Here is a 20,380-nt window from a genome sequence, read left to right as displayed (position 1 = left end):
CACCAAGTCTGCCTGCATGCCACCATGCTTTCCACCGTGGTGATAATGGACTGAACCTCTGAAACAGTCCCAGTTAAATGTTGTCATTGATAAGAGTTGCTGTGGTCATGGTGTCTTTTCACAGCAAGAATACCCTGACTATGATAGTTAAATCAAAAGGAAGACAATCTGGAAATGAATGTAATCGAGGCTTTCCCATGTCAACAGACAAAATTACAACCATTTAGTTTAAGGGTTTTAATTGGCTTTATCTTCTGATTGTAAAACTGGGCCATAAGTTCATTTCACAAAACAGAGTGAGCATTCCAATGAGGTGGATATTGGTTTCTTTCACAGACTCAAAGGGGACAAAGAAAGTGGAAACAAGAAACCCAGGAGGAGACTGGGAGGCTGAAAGTTCCTTCCCTTTTAAGATAGAGACAGGAGGGGTGGGGTGGGAGCAACAGAGGACTCAGCATCAGGTTTGCCTGTGTAAAAATTAAGGCAGAGGCTGCTTCAACATCATGCAATTCATACAGGTTTCTGGGAAAGTGGGGCAGTTGGTTAGTGGTAAGTGACTCCATTTGGGGGGTTTAGCACAGAACCCTAAACCAAAATAACTACTCCCTGTAATTTTAAATTCAACACCCATGTTCTTCATAGAAATGTTTTCATTCCTAAAGGTATTTTAAAATCCTTTAAAGATTTTAAATTACTGTATATATGTGTGCACGGATTGGGTATGTGCTCATGAATGCTAATTAATGCCTGTGGAAGGCAAAAGAAGGCACTGGGTCCAGCTAAGCTTGTGTTTCCAGGTGTGTGTGTAGGTGGGTCGGTGCCGGAAACTAAATTTGTGTCCTGTGCAAGAACAGTACCTGTTTGTAACTGCTAAGCATATCTCCTGTCTTTAACGCCCCCCCCCCCCCGCGCGCACCCAGCCCACACACAGAAAATTTGATCTAGGGCTGGGCACAACAGTACATACCTGTAATTCCAGAACAGGAAGGGTAAGAGTTTGAGGGAAGATTGGAAAATGAAGGCGTGCGCCTTCAATCCCAGCGTTGAGAGGCTGAGGCAGACAGCTCTCTGTGAGTTCAAAGGCAGCCAGCCAGAGCTGCACAGAGAGACTTTGTCCTCTAGGGTTTAAAAAAAAAAAAAAAACCCACAAGAAAATGAGGGTGGTGGTTGTTGTTTTGTTTTGAGACAAGGTCTCACTATGTAACCCTGGTTTTCCTGGAACTTGCTGAGTAGAGAACTGGTCTTGAACTCACTGAGAACCACCTGGCTCTGAGATTAAAGACAGGTGCCATCATGCCCAGTCAGATGGAAGTGTCTGTGTGTGTGTGTGTGTCCCTGTCCCCACCTGAAAAGGTGCTAAATTACCCCCATCTTAATATGGTGAAAACTTTGGTCTGAGGTAATAGAATAATAGCCTCAGAATCAAAACGAGCAGCTTTCCCCCAAGAGTCAGTGCTCTGGGGCTCACATCTTTGCAGGGTGGGATGGTGGAGTCCCACTAGCTGAACCGCACATACTAGGTGCTTCACAAACAGTCATGGAAGCAGCCCCCGATTTTCCTAGGCAAATTCTGGCTCAAGTCTACCTTGGCTCCCAAAACTCGAGCGTGGGCAAACTGCAAAGCTCGGCTGAGCAGCGCCCGTGCACTTGGCTCTGACCCTGCCAGGCGCTCGGAGGGCGTGACGCGCTGCCCGCACGTCTCCTCCCCGTCCTTTGGCCTCCCAGAAGAGCGCAACGAACGACTCCCACGTCCTCGGTTTCATTCCGCTCCGCAAGGAACGCGAGCTGGACCCCCGACGAGGCCCGGGGCTGACAGAGCGGTGAGAGGAGGATGCGCGGGCTGGGATGCGGTTGGGAGGATGCGAAGGACAGCCTAAGCTAACCAGCCAGGAGTCGGAGCTGGCAGGAGGGCGAGCGGTCAAGCGGGCAGGCGAGCTAGCCGGCGGGCGGGCGGCTGCCGGGGCGCGGCCGCGGATCCGGGTAGCCTCCGGGCGGCCACATCAGCGGCTCTCCGCGGGCCCAGCCGGCTGCGCGCGTGCGCGGGGCGGGGCGGGGTGCGCGCAAGTGGCCGCGGGCATCGGGCGTCTGTCAGTGGCAGCGAGGAGGCGAGGCGGGCCCGCGGGGCTGGGCCGGGCTCACCGACTCCCGGAGCGTCGCCGCGCTCCGGATCAGCGCAGGCGGCCGTGGCGGGAGCGGAGGCTGAGGCACAGCTAGGTGTAGGAGGGCGGTGGTGCGGCCCGAGCTGGAGGCTCGGCCGGCGGGACCCGAGGCCGCCCGGCTCTGCCCAGCCTTGCCCGCCGCTGACCCGCTCCGGTGGCCATGACTGGGGGCACGCGCCGAGGGATGGAGGAAGGTGAGCTCGGATGCAGATGCTGCGAGGCGGATTGCGCTCACCCCTGGAGCCTGCTTCGGGGCTCAGCAGCGTTGCCACCCAGTTCTTGGCTTTATGGATGCACACTATGCCTCAATTTTAAGAAGCCTCGGTGTCCATTTATGGCTAGAGCTGGCATGTTTGCGTGTTACCTATATATTACGTTCTTAGGTATAGTGCCTGGTGTCATCTTTTTGTAAATGGACGCTTGATTGAGCGATGAGTCATGTACCATAGGTGCTGCTTATCTCTCCCAAAGGTGGCTTTACGTGTATTCATCTAGTTTTGTAACTGTCACTACTATCTATCTATCTCTATATATAGATCTATCTATCTATATATATATATATAGATAGATAGATAGATAGATAGATAGATAGATAGATAGATATATCTCCAAACGAAACCCTATACCTTTTACTTGCTTGCCACCCATTCACCCCACTGCTCCAACTAATTTTTCTGTACCTATGCATTTGTTCTTTGGAGACACTAATGAAATCATACAGTATTTGTGGTTTCCCACCTTCTCCGTTTAAAGACAAGATTTTGACTCTTCCCTTATAGTTCAGGCTAATCTAAATTCGTGGTCCTCCTGCCTCAATTTCTCAAGTGGTGATCTCACACAGGTTTGTACCACACCCAACCAATGTGTCTGTGGCTTTTTGTCTGACTTCCTTCAAGTAGCCTACTGTTTTCAAAGCTCATTCATGGTGTAATTAGTGTGGGTCGGCTCTCTACTTTCTTAGAGCTGAATGACTGATAATGTGGTGTGTGCCCATTCACCAGTTAATGAAATGGCATTCATTGCTTTTCACCTTGTAGCCATCGGATATGATGCTGCTAGAATTTCTGTGGGTGTGTATTTTAAATGCCCCAAACCTTAGGTGTGGAGTTGCTTGGTACTTAACATTTTTTGAGAAACTTTCAGACACTAATCAAAGTTGTTGCTATGTTTTATACTCCACCAAACAGTTTATGCGGGCTGTGTTTTCCTTAAACCGCCAACCACCGACACTTGTCATTTTATACTGTTTTTTTTTAAACTATCCTAGTGGTTGTGACTTGATATCTTTTCCTGGTTTTAATTTGCATCTCAGACAAGAGATTAAAAAGCCTTTCGTGAGCCGGGCGTGGTGGCGCACGCCTTTAATCCCAGCACTCGGGAGGCAGAGGCAGGCGGATTTCTGAGTTCGAGGCCAGCCTGGTCTACAAAGTGAGTGCCAGGACAGCCAGGGCTACACAGAGAAACCCTGTCTCGAAAAAACCAAAAAAAAAAAAAAAAAAAGCCTTTCGTATGCTTATTGGCCATATGTGTATCTGTTTTGGAGAAATATCTGTTTAGACCCTCCACCCCTATTTTTGTTGTTTTATTTGATTTTTTTGTTATTGCTGCTGAGATGTCTTATTCATTATAGGAGAAATTCTAGATTCTTGACTGGCACTGGCAAAGTTGCATAAAAATATGATTAAGAGGCATTTGAATCTTTCAGAATGCTTCACCTTTTACCTGGTCATTCCTGGGCATTTTATTGTGATTTTCTTTCTTTGGCTTTCTTGATAAAAGCCACAGGAGGTATGGTCCTGGGTGTCTTGCTGGGACTTTAGGCTATTTTTGTATATTTTATGTTTGAAAAGTTTCACTTATTAGCTACAAGTAATTTATGCTGGATGTTAAACAAATCACTCAAACAAAATCTCATGTACTTCCCAGTAAAGTAAAAAGGACTTTTCTTCTTTCAGTCTGTGTAGTTTCTATTGCAGTTATGATATATGTAAGATGCTAGACATTATATTTGCTTTTTTAGGTCTCTCTCTCTCTCTCTCTCTCTCTCTCTCTCTCTCTCTGTGTGTGTGTGTGTGTGTGTAGATCAGGCTGGCCTTGAGCTTGCAGCAATCCTTCTGTCTCTGCTTCCCAAGTACTGGGCTTGCAGGCATCCGCTGGCACCTCGAGTGAAAAACATGTTGCCGGAGCTGAGATTAAGAGTCACCTGGAACTGAATGACAGTCGCCTTGATTTCTGCATGGGGAATTTCTGTGTGTGTACAAATACAGCCTAAGGTCTTTCTTCCCATCTCTTCTAGAGATGGCCTTTCTCTGAATTCCAGTTCTCTTCTCCATGGATCTAATTGCTACTAAAGAAAAAAGTATCTGATGGAACTTGTATGGCAAGGAACTTGATGTAAGGCCACTGTAGCAGTAGATGAGCCATGGCAATGGGTTTGGCCCTGGGGGAGGAGATGGGACTTAACCCTGACTATGTGTGGAGGAGCAGGAATGCATAGGTGAAGAGCAGGGGAGGGGGCAGTGGATAGAGAGGTGCTGAAAGGAGGCATCCCTAGAGAGGGGGGGGGGGTTCTGGGAAAACCATCTTAAAATGATTCCTGCTGAAGACAGGCCTGGTGGTGGGACACCGAGATGAAGGATCCAGACCCACTACATCACATACCTGGGAGAGGGTTCTAACCTAACCGACTTGGTAAGGTTCTTCGCTAAAGATGCCGTTTGTAAGAGGTGTGGGTGGTTCTAAGAAAAGGCGCAGGAGACTGAATGGTCTGGTCATGCAAGGAAATCTGTTACTGTTTGAACATATGCTATCAAACTTCAGGAATTTTAGAGAAAAGAAGGAGGTCAAAGATTTCCATGGAGAAATAATGGAGAGCAACTGATGTAAAGTAGGTGAGAGACAGCCCAGTAGTGCCCTCCAACCTGTAAACGAAAGAACACATAATTGAACCGTTCTTGTGCCTCACCTGTGGCCTCCCTTAGAAATCAGCTGACAGCTTCAATATGGAGCCTCAGTGTGTTCTTGCTGATTTCCCTAATGAGCTTGGTCAACAGTGTAAGAATAAACCTTGATCTATTATTCGCTGTTCCACATGTCCTCCTCAGCTCCCTGCAGCTTTGGGACCACTTGTTGAGGAAGGCTATCTGTAAACTGGGCAAGGTGGTACATACCTGTAATTCCAGTACTGGAGCTCTGTGGGTTTAAGGCCAGCCAGGGCTACCAAGTGAAACTGTTACAAATAAAGAAAATCACCCCAAGATTTTCTACAAGCAGGTGGCAGTGAAAACTGACAGGTTTGGGGGGATTGATTTCTGGTTGTTTTCCAGTTTCGTTTTCTGAGACAGTGTCTCTCTTACGTAGCCCTGGCTGTCCTGGGATTCACTATGTAGACGAGGCTGGCTTTGAACTCCCAGAGATTCACCTGCTTTTGCCTCCCTAGTGCTGGGATTGAAGGTGTGCACCACTGTTCACACCTCAATCCCTGGGAAATTATGGTCTGAGTGGATTTGTCTGATTTATGTAGTGAATTTTTCTAGGGACCCCTTATCTCTGTGAAATGACTGCAGTTAAGTTTATTTACCTTTAAAATACATAGAAATGAACATAGATAGTCTTGTGAGCTGCCATGTGGACCCTCGAGAGGAGCTGTTGACCTCTGAGCTGTCTCTCCAGCCCCATCTAGTTTAACCTTTATGTCGGTGGATTTAGCCATTTTCCTTTCTTGCTGAGCAGCTACTAAGGAAATAGGAATTTTGAGTTAAGGATGGAAAGGACAGGTACGAATAGGATTGGAGAATGTTTTAGCCAGGCTTGGTGGAAATGGGCATGATAATCTCTCTGAATTTGAGGTCAGCCTGGTCTACAGCCAGGGCTGTGTAGAGAGACACTGTCTCAAAAAAAAAAAAAAAAAAACCAAAAAATTTAAAATTAAAAGAGGAATTTCTAGAGATTTGAGCAAAACTTGCAATATTTAAGAAAGTGTGCGCCAGAAGATGGGGAGAAAAGGCAAGAGTAAGAAATAATTGGAAGATAATATTGTAGTAAGTCCAGAGATCGTTCTCAAAAAAAAAAAAAAAGGTCTGAGTAGAAAAAAGGAGAAAGCTTTCCTTCATTCAGCTCTTCGTTCTTTTCCCCAAGGTTGGATCAGTGTCTGCTGTTCTTTTTAATATACATAGAGATATATGTATACACACACATGGATGTATACATGCATATACATATATGTATTCTTGAGAGCTTATTCTGGACTGGACTCAGGAGTGGAAGCTCTCATTGAGGACAGCTTACATGTCTTGGCAATCTGCACCTCTTCCTTGTTTGTCTTAATATGTCATTTCTTCAGAGTAATGTGTTTGTGTTTCAGGACACGTGGAGTGACAGTGCTGAATTTTGGGTGCTTTGGTTCCAAAGGCTTCTTTCCTTCTTTGTATAAGGGTTTTATGGCAGCGTACTGAAAAACTTTCAGATCCTGCTAGCTCTTTTGAGCCCCGGCCACTGTGCTGCAGTCCAGGAAAACTGTTCTCTTCTTGCATTAAGAATTCTTTTTGCAGTGACCAGCTCGGATTGACATCCACCCTGCATCCACCTGCCCATCCTCAAACACATCTGTGCTTCCTCTCTCTCCACTTCTTGGTCTGTTATAAGAATGCCCTGACTGCCAGGGATCCATCCCATAATTAGCCCTCAAACGATGATACCATTGCATACACTAGCAAGATTTTGCTGAAAGGACGCTGATATAGCTGTCTCTTGTGAGACTATGCCGGGGCCTAGCAAACACAGAAGTGGATGCTCACAGTCAGCTATTGGATGGATCACAGGGCCCCCAATGGAGGAGCTAGAGAAAGTACCCAAGGAGCTAAAGGGATCTGCAACCCTATAGTTGGAACAACATGATGAACTAACCAGTACCCCGGAGCTCTTGTCTCTAGCTGCATTTGTATCAAAAGATGGCCTAGTCGACCATCACTGGAAAGAGGCCCATTGGACACGCAAACTTTATATGCCCCAGTACAGGGGAACGCCAGGGCCAAAAAGTGGGAATGGGTGGGTAGGGAAGTGGGGGGGGGGAGGGTATGGGGGACTTTTGGGATAGCATTGGAAATGTAATTGAGGAAAATATGTAATAAAAAAATATTTAAAAAAAAAAGAATGCCCTGACTGAACGGCAGGCACACTGCCCTGGCGGCAGTGGGAGAGGGGCAGGGGGAGCCCCCATTTGTCATTCCCAACACTGATTCGGACCACGCAACCCTTCCGCTCCTCACCCAGAGCACGAGCAGCTTCTGTGGCCATGAACTTCTCTCATAAAATGTACAATATTTGCATTTCATGGTCCACTTCAGTAAGTTTCCAACAGCTTGTGGCTGGGATGGAGATATTCAGCTCCTGCTATGTATGGCTGACCGCCTAGGAGGTACCACGAGGCAGGAGGGGCAGAGACAGAGAGACTTCCTTTTGAGACAGGTTCTCACTGTAACCCTGGCTGGCCTGGAACCATGCTGACCTCATGCTCCCAGGAATCCACTTGCCTCTGCCTTCCCAGAGCCAGGATTGAAAGTGGAGGCTGCTGTGCCCCGCCCATTCTGGCTTTCCTGTGTCTCACCTTGCTTTTCCATGATGACCTCTCTTAAGTCTAGTTGATCCTGTTGATGATTTGTTTGTTTGTTTGTTTTTCAATATGCTTCTGACCCCTTTCTCTTTCTAGAGCCTAGTAAAATTGAGATCAGGCCTGAGGGTATAGCTTGGAGGAGTGGTCTTTGGCAGTGGCAGCAGTTGCGATCAAGCAGGGTATGGTGTGATGCCTGTAGCTCCAGTTACTCTGGATGGAGACTGAGGCATAAGGGTCCCGAGTTCATCATCACATCAAGAGAAAAACAAACAAACAAGCAAACAAACAAAAAACGGAGATTGGACTCAAGAAGTCAGACGAGACTTAATATTGTTAAAATACTCTAGAATTCATTTCTGGTAGAAGCCAGCTGGAGAACTAAGATTAAATCCACACTTGGTTTCTTCTTCCCTTTTCTGTTTTATTTTGGGTGTCTATGTGCATGTGGTGTGAGCAGATGCCTGGGTGGTTACACACAGGTGTCTTACTGTGTCACCCTTTGCCATATATTCCCTTGAGAGAGGGTCTCTCTTTGAACCTGGGTATCTGCTTACAGGTGGCAAGCCCCAGTGGTCATTCTGTCTCCGTCCTCCACCGTGTTGGGATTATATGTACAGGTATGGTCACATCTGGCTTTTTGACATGGGTCCCCGGGATTCAAACTCAGGTCTTCATGATTGTTCAAGACATAAGTCCTCTTACTCACTGAACTGATTCCCTGGCTATAGAGTGTGGGGAAGCGTGGGCTGCATGAGACACATTCTCAATGAAACACAACAACCAAACAACAACAAGAAAAAAAAAAAAAAGCCCAGGCTAAGGAGAACTCGGTACACTAGGTCATCTTCCAACTCTAAGCACCTAATAAGTTATCAAACAGTGTAGATAGTTATGTGACCAACACGTCTTGAAACATTAAAGTAGGCCAGACATGGTGACCCATGCTTTTAGACCTTGGTAGGTAGAGGCAGGCAGATCTCTGTGAGCTTGAGGCCAGTTCTCTCTAGCAAGTTCCAGGCCAGCCAGGGCTACATTGAGACTGTCACAATAGTTAAATAAAGTAGAAAACAAGACTACGTTGAACATAGATATTGCTGGACCATAGGGTTAAGGGCTTGTTGTTGGGATATAGTTAGCTTTCTTAAGGAACTTGGGTTGATTGTAGAGGAAGTAAGATGCCCTTGGATCTAATCAGGACCTGATTCACTGGTGAGATAGCTATCACCCTAAGATCTCTTTAGGTCCTTTGTCTTTCTCAACTCAGTCAGAAACTTTATATTTCTTGGCCTAGTGATACAGGCATTTCAAAATCTGCTTCCAGTCTGATCTGAAGAATCTTCCCTTTGTTTCTGTTCCCATTTCATAAAGGTTCCCTATTTGTTTGCCCTTTTTGCTCCAAGATAGGAAGCTCTAAGAGCTTGCTTCTGCCTTTTCACATTGTGCCAGGTAACTGGTATAATACCTGGTGCATAGTAGGGACTAAACATGTTTGTAACCAGTCAGTACCTGGCACAGAGTAGGGACTAAGCATATGTTCGTTGAGTCTCATGACATATGACACAGTGAGCCACGTTTGGTGGCTTATATCTGTATTCCAGGACTTGGAGAGATTGAGTCAGGAGGACTGTCATGAGTCTGAGGGCAGCCTGGGCTAAGGAGAGAGCCCTATCTCAAAAGAATAAAACAAAAGCAAATCAGGGCGGGAGGTGGCTCAGCAGGAGGTGGCTTTGGCCACCAAGCCTGACAACCTGAGTTTGATCCCCAGGACTCCTGTAGTGGATAGAGAGAACCAACCCCTTGAAACTAGTTCTCTGACCTCCACACATGTCCAGCCTCCGTGTTCATGATGTGATACACGCACATTCACACACACATACGTATGCATGCATGCAGGCATGCACTCGAGAACACACCCACAAATAAATGTGGAACAAAAAAACCCAGTGTGACTGAATGTGGTGCCCTACAGCTGTAATTGTGGCGCAGAAGGCAGCGGCAGGAGAATTGCGTCAAGCTTGAGGTTAGCCTCCTCTTCACAGGAAGTGCCAGGACAGCCAGAACTACAGACTGAAACCCTGTTTCAAAAAAAGCAAACAAACAAATGTAAAACAGCAACAACAAAAGACAAAATGGGGATATTTCCTGATATCAGGACTGTTTTATTTTTAGTTAGACTTTCTTGGGCAAAAAGGTTTTATTGGAATATTTTTCTCACTTAAAACACTAGGGTTAGAACTACCTTTGTTTATTCTTTTAAAAGCTATGCAACCCAAAATACTCTCTTACAGCCACACAGTGGTAGAGATGTTGGAGGAAGGTTCTGGCTATGGTGATCTCTCCTGTAGTCCCAGCTTCTGAAAGATCAGGAGTTCAAGATCATGTCAGCTCTGCTATAGCGAGTTCCAGGCCAGCCTGGTATACCCAAAACCCTGACTCAAAACAACAGCAGCAACAACAACAAACAGTAATAAGAGTAATAAATTTTGATTTTTACTTAGAAGTATAGAATGGGACAGGTGGCCCACAGGACCAGAAATCTAGCACACATGCACATTTGAGCAGGCCGGCATTCTGAGCTTTTGACAAAGGCAGCTTTTTACAGATGCTGGGGACAAAGCAAGTAAGATTAAAGTCCCCAGAGCCATCAGGAGAGAGAGGTTTTGCTCTTTGAAGTGGTAAAATTAGAGCATTCGTAAGCCCCAGAGAACTCATGGGGATGAATTTAATGATGTCAGTTTGTTTCCAGAGAGTGTCTCTGCTATCACAGTACTGTGATGTCACAAAACTAAATCGAGAAACAAAGGAAGAATTCTGTTGGCATATGGTTCTGATAACTGGAAAGCAGCTTTGAAAATTTTGTGAGAAGTAGAAAGGTTTCAGTTCAAACTTGCCTATCTGTAGATTTTGGGGGTGTTGAAACTTGGCTAGTTTTGTAAGTAAGTTTATCTATTTTAGAGTAGATTGTCAGAATCAAACTTTGCTAATATAGAAATAGCTTTAAAACTAAATTGAAACTGTTAACATGTATGCATCTTTAAAACGTATTTCCATGTGCGTGAGTGTGCGCGCGCGAGTGTGTGTGTGTGTATTGTGTGTGCACAGGCCTACACATTTGTGCCATGGGCGCTGGTGGAGCACTGAGGACAACTTGCAGGAGTCAGTTTTCACCTTAACACCATACGGTACCTGGCAATCAAACTTGGTTCTTTGGGCCTGGTGGCAAGCGCCTGTATCCACTGAGCTATCTCACTGGCCCTCTGTAATTATCCTAAAGTAATTGCAGACGTTGGAAAGTATTATGCACAAACTTGCTCATTTTCATTGCAGTGTAATTTAGTCAAGAGTCAGCTCTAGGGAAATGATTCATTAAGATGCGTCAGCCCTTTGAAGAAATCTAACCTGCTGTCCTACTCCCCATGGGTAAATGCTTTTGAGCACTTCTTAGGGGCCTCCTCTGTGCTTTCCTCCTGGCTAGGAATTCCTGGACTTCTCTTGATGGCCACTTGATGTTTGGTCATGTGAGCTGTGACTTAGAGCTCTCCATGCTCTCTGTGTGGTTTTCTGTCTGGCTTCCATTTACTTCATTGTATTGCTCCCCCCAACCCCGTCTCCTGTCCGCCCTCTCTCCACACCCCAATTTCCTTGGATCTTACTTACCCTTTAAAGTTTTAGTCTTTCTCGTGGGCACTTTTTGTCAAGTCCTGAGGAATACGTGGACCTTTGTATCAAAATCTCATAGACTAGTAAAGAGCTTTGTGTAAATGAGTGGAGGGAGCTGGTGCTTTAGTCTGCACGGCTCCACATGACATATACAAACAAGCCAGCTATGGCATGCATATCTGGGCTGTCAGAAGATATTCCTCCACTGATTACTTAATAGAAGATAATGCAAAGTGAGTTCGCCTGTGAATCAGAGCGGCCTCTTCGAATCCTTAGCCACACACATGCCCATACATGCTGGCCATGGGATAGTCTGGAACACCTGCAGTGGCTTCTGTGTCACCCAGCTGGCCCTGAGTTCAAGTGCAGTGTCCTTAGCATACTAACTTTATAAATAAGGGGATATTAGTTCAACCGCTTGTGACTCAGTTTTCCAAGTGTGAATTATGATTATGTAACCAGAGGATTTTGAGGCAGGCCTGGGCAGATTCCAGGATAGCCTGAACTACATAGCAGGACCTTGATAACATTTTATAGTAATTAAAATTTTTTTTCAAAAAAATCTATTAGCAATCTCTATGCTATTAACCTTCCTAGATTAGCGATATTTCCTTGTAGAGCACCGTGCTTCCACACAGTGTAACTTAGCGGCAGAACATGAGTTTAGCACGCTGTGCTTTTGGGTTCAACCCCACATCCCCCAAACAGGCAAACCATCGAAAAGACCACTAGGGTTCCTTAATGCCTAACATTGTTCAGTAGAAGTATGTGCCCTTTCTTCTTTTCTTTTAATAAATTATTTTTTAATTATTTACTTATTTTATGTATATGAGTACACTGTAGCTGTCTTCAGACACACCAGAAGGGGGCATCAGATCCCACTACAGATGGTTGTGAGACAGCATGTGGTTGCTGGGAATTGAACTCACAACCTCTGGAAGAACAGTCAGTGCTTCTTAACTGCTGAGCCATCTCTCCTGGCATGTTTGTTTGTTTGTTTGTTTTTGGAGACAGGATTTGAACCCAGGACATGCTAGGCAAGTACTATACCCCCATTTTGTTTTTGAGACACTTCTGAACACATACCACAAAGTGACCAGAACTCACTCCTACAAAGCCTGGGCTGCCCTTAAATTTGCAACCCTCCTGTCTCAAGCCTCTGAGTACTGGGAGTCCAGGCTAATGACCTGGACTTGCTCCCAGTCAGACCTGTACCTCCCATGTAGCTCACAAAGATGTTCTGAGAAAGCCTGGTCTATTTCCCCTAGTTTCTGAGCTGGTTTCCGCCACCTCTGGACCTGAGAACAGAGTGCTGAGGACGGACTGTCTCAGGAGCGTTCACTCCCACAATAAATAGTTTTTCTTTTTCTGTAAAATCTTTTTTCCATTGCAGATAATTTGTGTGTAACAAACAAGAAAAATGAAGACTGCTGAGCTATAGACGTAGGGAGTGGGTTTTAAAAAATATGTTCTTTGACGGTCATACATGTATGTAACGCATGGTGATTGCTCTTAGTCTCTCTCGTCCCTTCCATTCCCGTACACCTGGCCTTTTCCAGGAGCACAGGGTTTGACTAGGTACTGTGTGTCCATGGGATTGGAAATAGCCTTTGGAGCCTGGGGACCGGTTTAGATTGAGATACACAACTGGCGACAGTGGCTCCTCCTCTCAGTCTGTCAATCAGCAATAGTTCACCAGTAAGAGGTAGAATCCACAAGCCCCGCCCCATTCTTGATTGACTGTTGAGAGCCTGTCCCGTGCAGGCCCAGTGGAAGGAAAGAGTTTTACCTTCAACTTTAAGTTGCGCTGGCAACCCGATTATCTAGGGTGCCTGCCTCATTTCTATTTGGTTTGGTTTGGTTTGGTTTCAACTGATAGCCAACTAAGAAATACTCAGCCTTGACCAAAGGTAGAGGAGGGATTTGATTGCCAGAGTAAAGATAGGAAAAGCCAGATCATTATTTCAATTTGATGCCAACATAATTGAGTAACCTGATGCCACGTTCCTGAAATTGGCTTTATCAGCAAGCAGACTTTTCTAGTGAGTTTGAGCACCTGAGCGGACTGAAGGAAAGCAGAACTGCTCGGTCGCGGGTGAGATCTGACTTCATTCATCTCCCTGGAACACGCTGCTGTGATGAAGGTGAGGTTGGTTAGCGGTTGTCTGAGTTAGACCTGCCTCAGTGTGGGAGCCATCCCGTGTGTGTCTCTCATTTCGCCACCTAAGGACTGCGGTGGGCCTCCTGGTCAGGTAGGAGCCCTGCTCGTTCAGAACAGAAATAAGACCTGGTTCTTGGCTGGCTGGAAGTACTGAGTGGACGTTTGACCTGTAAAAGCGAGCAGGTATTATTGTATTTACTGTTTATCAGCAAGCCTACAGAATTATGGAATTCGTGACACTTCCATACATATGTATGCATATGACTTTCTATGGGACATCTTTGAACTTAATATAGAGAATAAAGATGAAAACCTTACACGGAGCAAGGGTTGTCCCTTTGCAAAGGGACAGCTTTGTTTCTCTTTTAAACTTCGTCATGTCTGCTTTGCCCTTTCTCGATCTCATTCTCTCTTCTTCATTTTTAACTTTGACCTCTTGGCATCTTCTCTGTACCTGACCATTCTGAAATCTTCTCTTTTACCTCTCATTTTAAGTATACAAAGAGTCAAGTACAGGTTTTAAGTTGGTTTTAGAAGTGGGTTTGCTTTGAAAACCATTGAACCCTATAAGAGTTGGGAGTGTGTGAAAAGGGCAAAATAGAAAAGCCTAGGCTGGTATGGGTTCTGAGTGACAGTGGCTCCTGACCTGAGCCCTGGTGAATGAATGGCTGGCTCTTAGGTTCTACACTGAGATGGCCATTCAGGGCTCTATGAGCTGGAGAAATGGTGAAGAAATGTGATTCATATTAATATTATTATGGCATCTTGTCAGCTTATAGAAGCACCTCATGAGAACTATTGATTCTACTTTCGGTTTCTTTTTGGGCAATTTCACTTGTGTATCAATACAGACCATTTTACCTATTTATTTATTTATTTGAGACATTATGTGAACTGGAGCCCAGGTTGGTCTCAAATTTATGGTAGTCCTGCTTGAGTGCTGGGACTACAGGTGTGAGCCATCATACCTGGCTACCTGTTAGTTTAAAGAAATATAGGTGGCTACGGGAAGCAGAGGCAGGCAGGTGGATCTCTCTTCAAGTTCCAGGCCAGCCAGGGCTATGTAGTGAGACTGTGGCTCAAGAAACACAAACAACCACAAAAATAGACGTCTAAATGAAGAAGCTAGAAGTATGGGATCAGTAGGGTTCTGCTGGAAGTTTCCTTTCTGCTGAAGTGAAAAGCATGTTCTGACATCCATCAAAGAAAGCTAAACAGCCCTGTTCTTAGCAAGATGTGCCTCTAACTAAGGCTTGGGAAGTGGAGATAGGAGCATGAGAGGTTCAAGGGCGTCCTTGGAGATTTGAAGGCCAGCCTGGGCTACGTGAGATCTTCTCTCAAAAGATGGGCCCACCAGGGCTAATGTTGCCTGTCCTAATCCCAGCAGTTGCAAAGTATGTCACACCTGCTTCTGCATGATGACGCGTGGATTGCGTTTCACATCACAGTGTTTTCATAGGGGAGGGTGCTCGGTGGAACCCTGTTTGCTAACTCCTCTTCCTGTGGACACACCTGTGTTTATTCTGTCAACAGTTTCTTACTAAATTTGAGATGGTCTAACAGTTGTGTTGGTTGATCTGTTGAATTTTTTTTTTTTTGAGATAGGTTAATTTACATAGTTCAGTTTAGACTTGAAGTTTTAATACTCCCTCCACCAGTACTGGGATTTCATTATTGGCCCCTCCTACCATTTAAGAGGGGGATTTTGCTATTTTGCCAGGGTAGCCTTGAACTGTGTCCTCTACCAGTCTTCCTACCTCAGCCACTGAAATAGTAGACCTGCAGGTGCACAGCCTCAGCTTTTAGCATGGTTTGCTTTATCTGTGCCCCAAGTTTCAAATATATATGTGTGTGTGTGTGTATGTATGTATACATATGTATGTATACATATGTATATATGTATACATACATACATATATACATATGTATACATATATACACACATACATATATATATATTTAAATCTCTCTTTCTTCTCACTCTTTTTGTGAGAATACTGGATGTTATAGTCCTGAGAGTGCAATCAGCTTCTGTGACCCTCCTGTCAGTTGAAGATCTCTGAGGTGTACTAAGGATTAGCATAGAAAGGACTTGCCCTCCCTTTTTTTGGGTGGGGGCGGGGGGGGCGGAAGTTTCAACACAGTTTTACAAATACTTAGCCTTCCTTCTAGCTGTGCCGAGTTTTAGGGCTGCTGAATTTGATGTCATTTTATGGCACGGCAGCCTTATGATTGTCTGACGGCATTGGCTAGCTCTTGAGTGGCGGCTGGCTTCTGGCTGGAACTTGTCAAGTTTGTGCAGTGCCAGAGATCAGAGTGGCGAAAGGTGACTGGTTGCCCTTTCCCTCTTTGTGAGTCTTCCTCAAGTTGTCAAGAAAGTTGCTGTCACTCTGAGTTACCTAAGTCGGCCTTGGGAGTTCATGAATCAGTTTAGGTAGGTTTCCAGCCGAAGCTAACAACATCAACATTATTCTTACATGCTGACTCTGTATATTTTAGCCCCGTCTCCAAAGGAGATGCTGTTCTTTTATTTAAAAAGAAAAAGATTTATTTTTTGTTCTTTGTAAGTGTGTGCGCACGGCCATTTTGGGCACATTGTATGTGTGCATGTCTGTGCAGCTGCCCATGGGGGCTGGCAGCTAGGGGCGGTGTTTTCCCCTGGAACTGGTATTGTAGGCAGTTGGAGCTGCTTGGTGTGGGGGTTGAGAACCCCACTCGGGTTTTCTGGTGTAACAGTACATGTTTCTATTGCAGGAAGCGTGTTTGGGGGGACTAGTAACTCTTTACATTTCCGAGTGCCTTTAAATAAGCTGGCTAAAATGCTGTTCGGGTAAAGTGTGTACATGGCTGTAACCCCCCTGGTTTACACCCATAGCCACAGATCAGTTGCTCTCTTGGCTCCTCATTCTTACACCTTTGCCTGGGGATAGGATTTTTTTTTTCTTGGGATGTAACAGCAAAAGGAAGTCATATATCTGCCCCCACCTCTGCCTATTTCCAGCTGGGTGCCATGGCATGCCCAAGCCAACAGAGAGAGAGCACTGGGAATGGGGAGAGCTCTGCTTACAGTTCTGGGGATCAAACCAAGAGACCCAGGACATGGTAGATAAGCACTCTAACATTGAGCTGCACCTCCTGCCAGTGTTTTTAGGGTCTTGCTAAGTAGCACAACCTGGCCTTGAACTATGGGTACCCCTCTAGTGCTTCAGATGATAGGTGTGTGTCGCCACCCCAGCGCCATATTGGATGTTAACCTTCGGGAGCCAGAACTACCTACATAGCACAGGAGGTCCAAGGTGCCTTTCTCACATAGGAATTGGCGGTGGGGGACTTGATGGATACTCTTAGCTCTTACAAGTTATTTAAAACATTTTAAGTGGAGCTGTATGCGGAGGTATGCACCTATAATCCCAGCACTAAGGAGACAGGCAGGAAGACTGCCGTAAGTTTGAGGCCATTCTGGTCTATGTGAAGAGTTCTAGGTCTGCATAATGAGATACTGTCTGGGGGGAAAAAAAAACCCTGAAATCAAAATGATAAACAGTAAATGTAATATACTTTTTCACTGTCAGCTTGGTTGGATTTATAATCACCATGGAAACACATCTCTGGGTGTGCCAGGTATTTCCAGAAATGTTTAACTGAAGAGGGAAGATAAACCCGACCTATGAGGGCAAAGTTTCATGGATCAGGTCAAATTGATTCAAAAGGCAATCAGGTTGAGCACCCGCGCTGCTCTCTGTCTGCTTCCTGACTTCCGATCCAGCATGACCTCATGCTGCTGCCTTGTCTTCCCGACTGTGAGCCAGATAACAGATAAGCCTTCTTCCCTGTCACTGCATTGAGAAAGGCTGATCTGGGGGCAGGGGAGGGGGTGGTCACCAACTGCAGTTTGGTCATTTTGATGCTTTCTGTTCTCTCCTCTCTGTGCCCTTGCTTCTGTATTAATCTGGGAGGTTTTCTTGATGGCGTATGCTTCCTCTTGGGTCTTTTGAAAGAGGCAAATGTTCTGGGTGTTAGGGACAATGCGGTAGAAAGATAGAAGTGGGGAGATTTTTAAAGGAGTTTGGATTGGTTGCAGGAGTCTGGCAATACAGCTTAGCTATTATTCACCTAGCATGGACAAGGATCTGTGTTCAATTCAGGAGAACACACACACACACACATGCACACAAGAATTTGGTTCCTTTGGGTAACCTAGAAAAACATTGTAGGGAGTCCAGTGGATAAGAATGATGAAGTCAAAGGTTCAGAACAAGAAATGGGCCGGGCAGTGGTGGCGCACGCCTTTAATCCTAGCACTTGGGAGGCAGAGGCAGGCGGATTTCTGAGTTCGAGGCCAGCCTGGTCTACAAAGTGAGTTCTAGGACAGTCAGGGCTATACAGAGAAACCCTGTCTCAAAAAAACAAACAAACAAAAAACCCAAAAACAAAACAAAACAAACAAACAAACAAAACCAAGAAATGGGCTGGACCTGGCGGCACACAGCTTTAATCCCAACATGAATTCCAGGCAGACATCTGTATTAGGATAGCCTGGGTCATCCTGGGCTATACAGTGAGACTTTGTCTTAGGGAGTGGGGAGAGGAAGAAAGAGGGAGGGACAGAGAGAAGTAGGGATGGCTGGAGGGAGGGAGGAAGGGAGGAGGGAGAGAGGTGGGGGAGGACATATTTAATTTGATTTGGGTCTTTAAAGGAGAACTGGGCAGCCGTGGCATTATCTGCTGTTTGGTTGGTGCATAAAGCCAATTAAATAGAGCCAATCCTTGTCCTGGGATCCTGCTACACAATGAAGTTCTTAGTGGATATTATTAGAGGAGTTAAGATCTTTTAAATAGAATGAGGAAGTAATCTGTATGCAATCAGGCAGGTTTAGTTTGGCATGCCTCTTCTGAATGCTAATTCCATACAGAGAGTGGAAGAGCAGAGCCCAGGCCTGAAGAGAGTCAGGATTCAGTGCGGGAGTTCAGGCCAGCCCCCCTGCTCCCACTTCTGTTACCTTTTATAAAGAATCAATGTTGGCATCAATGCTAAATCCTTTTGATTCAAATTGCTTTCATGCAGAGTGCCCAGTGTTTATTTCTGTTAAGACTGTTACACTGACACAACTCTCATCGTAAGCTGTTGTGAGCCTTCCGGGAACATGGAATAAATTTTTTCCATAAACCTAAATGTGTAGTATTTTTAACTTTTTAAAACTTTTATTAATTTATCATCATCATCATCATGTGTGTAGATCAGAGGACAGTTTCATGGAGTTGATTCTTTTAACATTTCCGTGTGTCCCACGGATTGAATTCAGAGTCTTCAGGGCTCCCTTGGCCAGGCTACAAATGTCTTTATCTGTTGAGTCATCTGACTGGCCCCAGGAAGTGATTTCAACTTGGTAAAATTTCAGAAGAGATTGTTCTGGGTTTTGAGATTCAGATCTTTGGAAGCTGTTGTTTTAGAGCTCTTGACCATCAACTGTAACCTGTAGTTGCTCAATACGTCAGAGAGACTGCCCTAGAGGAAAGACAGGATACACTTGGGGTAGGTCAGCAGGCTTACTCCTCCTGCTATGTGTGGCGGCAGCGGCCTTTCCATCAGCCAAAATGAATCATATGGCTAGACCGGATGCCAGCGGAGATGATGATGTGTCATCCTCATCAGTGTCCAGGAAACCATGGCAACAGGTAGAGATCACCATCCTCTCCTCAGAAGGGAGCAATGTTGGGACTCACAGTGAGATCTGCCACAGCACCACTCGGACTGGAACACTATTGTGAGTGTTTATCTACATGTATATATATACATGTACACAGTGAATGTTTATCTCCATGTAAATACATACACGTACATTGGTCTCGTGCTCAGGGATCAGAAGAGGGTGTTGGATCCCCCTGGATCTGGAGTTATAGGTGGTTGTGAGCAGCCATGTTGGAGCTGGGAGTTGAATCTAGGGTCTCTGCGGGAGCAACAAGTGCCGTTAAGTAAAGGGCCAAGTTTCTAGCCTCAGGCACTTTTGAAGGATGTGTGTACAATTCACAGAACAGTAGTACATGCTTGCACAGACTAGGAAGATTAAGAAACATAAACAGTACCCTTGAACGACCCCATGCTTTTATACCCCATGCTCAAGCAAAACCACTATCTTGTTACTTGGGTTGAATCCTCCCATGGAACCATCCCAATCTCTCTCTCTCTCTCTCTCTCTCTCTCTCTCTCTCTCTCTCTCTCTCTCTCTCTCTCTCTCCCTCCCTCCCTCTGCCCCCCCCCCCACTCCCCGTGTAAAGCATGGGGTTTCTTCAGGGTATGTGCTTAAGGTTCCGGTCCTAACTTGTACGGTGTATGCTGCTTCAGTTAGTAGATTGTTCCAGGTTGTTCCCTCTTTGACTAGGAGTGTGCATATTCACACTGTTTACGTAAAAATTCTCATTCTCATTTGGTCTCATGAGGACAGACCAGATTATCGAATGTATTAGAAAGTGCTTCTCACACTTGGCGGAGTATGCAGATCACCAGGGATATTAGGGAAAATGCAGGTCCTCTCCTTTATTGAGACAGGGTTTCACTATGTAGCCCAGGCTGGCCTGGAACTTACTATGTAGACCAGGCTGGCCTTGAAGTCAAGGAGATCTGATGGTCTCTGCCCCAACAGTGTTGGGATTAAAGGTCACCATGCCCAGCTTCTCTCTGTACTTTTAAGTCCGTGTCTGGTTATGCAGGCTTAGGATCCTAACTACTCTGGACAGTGAGGCAGGAGGATTACAAATTTAAGATCTGTTTTGGCAACTTGGTGAGACTCT

The 20,380-nt window shown here is 45.5% G+C and overlaps 1 protein-coding gene across 4 annotated transcripts in view; it reads left to right on the top strand.

Annotated features, from left to right (window-relative positions):
• The first annotated feature begins 1,166 nt into the window (after positions 1–1,166).
• Positions 1,167–20,380, top strand: part of Slc41a2 (solute carrier family 41 member 2) — a 104,074-nt gene continuing 84,860 nt past the window's right edge. Inside the window, exons 1-2 of one of the 4 annotated variants that reach the window (XM_029482529.2) lie at positions 1,167–1,820; positions 8,327–8,387. The gene's annotated coding sequence lies outside the window, so the exon portion shown is untranslated. Of the gene's footprint in view, positions 1,821–2,160; positions 2,354–8,326; positions 8,388–13,261; positions 13,575–20,380 lie in introns of those variants that run through there. The other 3 variants (XM_021174397.3, XM_029482530.2, XM_021174396.3) reach the window with 3 other exon arrangements.

Source organism: Mus caroli, unplaced genomic scaffold, assembly GCF_978045245.1.
Source record: "Mus caroli unplaced genomic scaffold, Mus_caroli_1 scaffold_9, whole genome shotgun sequence".
NCBI classification, from domain to species: Eukaryota; Metazoa; Chordata; class Mammalia; order Rodentia; family Muridae; genus Mus; species Mus caroli.
This window is presented reverse-complemented; position numbering and strand designations above follow the sequence as displayed.